The sequence below is a fragment of the Schistocerca cancellata genome, unplaced genomic scaffold (genome assembly GCF_023864275.1).
Source record: "Schistocerca cancellata isolate TAMUIC-IGC-003103 unplaced genomic scaffold, iqSchCanc2.1 HiC_scaffold_551, whole genome shotgun sequence".
NCBI classification, from domain to species: Eukaryota; Metazoa; Arthropoda; class Insecta; order Orthoptera; family Acrididae; genus Schistocerca; species Schistocerca cancellata.
Window position 1 is genome coordinate 12,501 of NW_026046564.1, and position 5,000 is coordinate 17,500.

The window sequence follows — 5,000 nt, forward strand, 5'->3', positions numbered from 1 at the left end:
TTTGCATGTATTAGCTCTAGAATTACCACAGTTATCCAAGTAACGTGGGTACGATCTAAGGAACCATAACTGATTTAATGAGCCATTCGCGGTTTCACCTTAATGCGGCTTGTACTGAGACATGCATGGCTTAATCTTTGAGACAAGCATATGACTACTGGCAGGATCAACCAGGGAGCTGCGTCAACTAGAGCTGAGCAGCCGGCCGCCCGGGAGTGTGTCCCAGGGGCCCGCGCGAACACGCAAGCGTCCGCTCAATTATTCTGCAAACAGGAGGAGGCTGAGCTCCCCTGCACAATACACCTCGAAACCCTCTCAGGTCCCGGCGGCGCGCAGCGCCGTCCTAAGTACTTGGTCGGGTTCGAGAGAGGCGCAATCGCCCGGAGTTAGGCGAGTAGACGCTTTAGGTGCGACCACCCGTGCTCCCAACTGAGCTTGCCGCTGCCGACAGAGGCCCGGGAGCGTGCTGTCGTGGCATTGCCGGCGGGAGACAACACGCGCCACCTACGGTGACCGGCAGCTCCAACGCCAGCGCCACAGAAGGGCAAAGGCCCCACGTGGGTGCCGAAGCGAACTCTCCCAGCACAGCGCACGTGCCAACACGTCTGCACAACTGCGATACAAACCACCAGCGAGAACCGCTGGGGCGACCGAGCAGCAGACGGCGTCGCGGCGCCGAGTGCCGGGCGGCGGCGCATCCTCAACGCACACAGTCCTCAGTCGGACCAGCACACTGCAGATGTCCACCGCGCTTCGCACCGGGCCCGCGAGGACCCACTTTGGCCGCCCGGCGCCGCGCGCAGGGTGCCCCGGCGCGCAGCTGCGCCGCCTGCCGCGTCCGTCGGCCGGCGCGCCTGCCACTGGGCGCCCCCACCAGCCGGCTGTAGCGCGTGCGCCCACGCACCGCGCGGCCAGCACGCCGGGCGGCCCCCCCTCACCGGCCGGGGACGGTCCCACCCAGCCACCGCCGCGTATCGCTTCACACACAGATTTGCCCTTACTGATTTACCTCCAGCAACAACAACCGCACCACAATGGGTTTACCAGTTGTTCATTTGCGTAACGTCACCAGCAAACGTAGACGTCCATCCCAGTTTGCAAATGCAACGATTATTGCATACCTGTCTGTTAGGTGTCACGACACACTACGTCTGCCCACATACACGCAACAAAATGTGCACGACTAGAGAACACGTGGGAGGTGGCCCCCTACGTATGCGATGTCCATTACGAGACCGACTGTCAACCAGCATCTGTACCATGTCGCAGATGTGGAACGCGGTGCACCATGCTATCACACTGTGTGAGAAGAGACGACTACGTTTGAATACACGCGCCACTACATCAACAGACGGCTCATGCTGATCGCCATCCAGGGCGTCCGTTAATCCCACACGTCTCTATGGCGTACCACACTGCAATGTAGCTGTTATGGGGAGACGGCACGTGGCTGAGTGCACAACATTTGGACCGTATGGTTCGCTGTTGTTGGGCGCAGTCGTTGTACGGTCACACATGTGCCACAGCGTATCATGCAGTACATACGGACCTATGTGCAGTACAATGTGAGGGTTAAGCTTACGACATCAGCGGACAGTGGACACAGGCCGTACCACGACGTAGACTGAGCGCTTCGACATGCGAATGCCAGTGAACAGCTGCGAAGGGCATTGAACACGCAAGCACCTGAACGACCAGCGTGCGAAGGCAGGGGGGAGGGTGGGGGCGATGTACATCCTGCAGTCGTCCACATTACAGTGTACAGCGGGAGCATGTAAAAAGTAAGCAACACTTGCGAAGTGTTGAACATGAAACGATACACAAGAGGGTGGGCGGTGCGAGTAGCGAACTATATTCAGAGGGTTGTGGTTAGACAACACTGGATTAATGTAACGTGTCATATGCCAATTACAGAGCAGGTTAAGGCACAACTTGGGTTAGGTTAAGGCACAACGTGGGTTAGGTTAAGGCACAACTTGGGTTAGGTTAAGGCACAACGTGGGTTAGGTTAAGGCACAACGTGGGTTAGGTTAAGGCACAACGTGGGTTAGGTTAAGGCACAACGTGGGTTAGGTTAAGGCACAACGTGGGTTAGGTTAAGGCACAACGTGGGTTAGGTTAAGGCACAACGTGGGTTAGGTTAAGGCACGACGTGGGTTAGGTTAAGGCACGACGTGGGTTAGGTTAAGGCACAACGTGGGTTAGGTTAAGGCACAACGTGGGTTAGGTTAAGGCACAACGTGGGTTAGGTTAAGGCACAACGTGGGTTAGGTTAAGGCACAACGTGGGTTAGGTTAAGGCACAACGTGGGTTAGGTTAAGGCACAACTTGGGTTAGGTTAAGGCACAACTTGGGTTAGGTTAAGGCACAACTTGGGTTAGGTTAAGGCACAACTTGGGTTAGGTTAAGGCACAACTTGGGTTAGGTTAAGGCACAACTTGGGTTAGGTTAAGGCACAACTTGGGTTAGGTTAAGGCACAACTTGGGTTAGGTTAAGGCACAACGTGGGTTAGGTTAAGGCACAACGTGGGTTAGGTTAAGGCACAACGTGGGTTAGGTTAAGGCACAACGTGGGTTAGGTTAAGGCACAACGTGGGTTAGGTTAAGGCACAACGTGGGTTAGGTTAAGGCACAACGTGGGTTAGGTTAAGGCACAACGTGGGTTAGGTTAAGGCACAACGTGGGTTAGGTTAAGGCACAACGTGGGTTAGGTTAAGGCACAACGTGGGTTAGGTTAAGGCACAACGTGGGTTAGGTTAAGGCACAACGTGGGTTAGGTTAAGGCACAACGTGGGTTAGGTTAAGGCACAACGTGGGTTAGGTTAAGGCACAACGTGGGTTAGGTTAAGGCACAACGTGGGTTAGGTTAAGGCACAACGTGGGTTAGGTTAAGGCACAACTTGGGTTAGGTTAAGGCACAACGTGGGTTAGGTTAAGGCACAACTTGGGTTAGGTTAAGGCACAACTTGGGTTAGGTTAAGGCACAACTTGGGTTAGGTTAAGGCACAACTTGGGTTAGGTTAAGGCACAACTTGGGTTAGGTTAAGGCACAACTTGGGTTAGGTTAAGGCACAACTTGGGTTAGGTTAAGGCACAACTTGGGTTAGGTTAAGGCACAACGTGGGTTAGGTTAAGGCACAACGTGGGTTAGGTTAAGGCACAACGTGGGTTAGGTTAAGGCACAACGTGGGTTAGGTTAAGGCACAACGTGGGTTAGGTTAAGGCACAACGTGGGTTAGGTTAAGGCACAACGTGGGTTAGGTTAAGGCACAACGTGGGTTAGGTTAAGGCACAACGTGGGTTAGGTTAAGGCACAACGTGGGTTAGGTTAAGGCACAACGTGGGTTAGGTTAAGGCACAACGTGGGTTAGGTTAAGGCACAACGTGGGTTAGGTTAAGGCACAACGTGGGTTAGGTTAAGGCACAACGTGGGTTAGGTTAAGGTAGAAATTGCGTTACATTGCGGTACAAATTGCGTTACATTGCGGTACAAATTGCGTTACATTGCGGTACAAATTGCGTTACATTGCGGTACAAATTGCGTTACATTGCGGTACAAATTGCGTTACATTGCGGTACAAATTGCGTTACATTGCGGTACAAATTGCGTTACATTGCGGTACAAATTGCGTTACATTGCGGTACAAATTGCGTTACATTGCGGTACAAATTGCGTTACATTGCGGTACAGATTGCGTTACATTGCGGTACACATTGCGTTACACATTGCGGTACACATTGCGTTACACATTGCGGTACACATTGCGTTACACATTGCGGTACACATTGCGGTACACATTGCGTTACACATTGCGTTACACATTGCGGTACACATTGCGGTACATTGCGGTACACATTGCGGTACATTGCGGTACACATTGCGTTACATTGCGGTACACATTGCGTTACATTGCGGTACACATTGCGTTACATTGCGGTACAAATTGCGTTACGAATTTGGTTAAGTTAAGGTGCAAAATGGGTTAGGTTAAGGTGCGAAATGGGTTGGATTACAGTACACAACGTGGTAAGAGAGTGTGTTGGGGGGGGGGGGGGCCGAGGTTCGTTGGTAGTGATCATTGTAAGTGAATGTCTGAGGCAGCTTCAGTATGTCACAGCAGTTATGTCTCGTCAGGATGCGCTTTTCGCTCGTGACTGGAGGCGCGCCGCGTCTGTGGTTGCGGCAAGGGAGCGGCAGACCTGTGTGATTCATTCCTGCCATTGTTTCTGTGCCGTAACAGGAGGCAGTGTGGTGGTGTTGGGTGCACCCCTGTGTAGGACATGTGTGGGTGTTGGTGGCTTATCTGAGCAATTGTGGATGTCGGACGGGTGGGATATTCTATTTTAGAATTGGACCCCCTGGTGTGGTTATCATAGTGTGGATGGTGTACTGTGGCGGAGAGGATGCACCGGACGTTGGTCCATGCTGGTGCTTACATATTGTATCTGTGTCTGTTACAGGCAGAGAGTAATGTGTGATAGAGTGTCTCGCTGATGTGTGGTTCATATTGTGTGCACAGACTTACAGCATGTATAGGGACAGCGGGAATTTGGCATATTGGATATAACTCTTCGTGAAACGCAAGATATAGGGGTGGATTGCAACGTACGAGTGCGGGAAGAGTCCGCCGTTCATCCGCTGGAGTTGCGATTTCGGCGGTTGGGGTGGGGCACGTGCGGGTGCGGGTGGAGTGATTGTCGGTTGACTACTTCGTGCGACGCAGGCACTGGCGTTCGGGTTCCTGTGGTGGACAGATTATGCAGGCTTTGTGGGTGGCGTCGGAAAATGGGTACTGTGGGACCTAGCGATGTCGTAGTCGGGGTGGCGTCTCATAGATGGCGGTATCGTCGGTGCAGCAGGTCATGTTTCGGGAGACTTGCAGATGGCGGTATTTAGTTTTCGTGTTGCGCGCGACATGGTGGACGTAGTGTCGTCCGATTCGCGTAGATGGGGCTATTGCATGTGGTTTCGTCACATTGTCATAGATGGCGATGCTGTG

At 52.9% G+C, this 5,000-nt stretch overlaps 1 non-coding gene across 1 annotated transcript in view; it reads right to left on the bottom strand.

Annotated features, from left to right (window-relative positions):
- The window catches only part of LOC126130214 (small subunit ribosomal RNA), a 1,909-nt gene extending 1,732 nt beyond the window's left edge, over positions 1-177 (bottom strand). Inside the window, exon 1 of the ribosomal RNA XR_007527388.1 lies at positions 1-177. This exon is cut by the window's left edge and continues 1,732 nt beyond it. This is a non-coding gene — a ribosomal RNA (small subunit ribosomal RNA).
- Between the last annotated feature and the right edge of the window lie 4,823 nt (positions 178-5,000).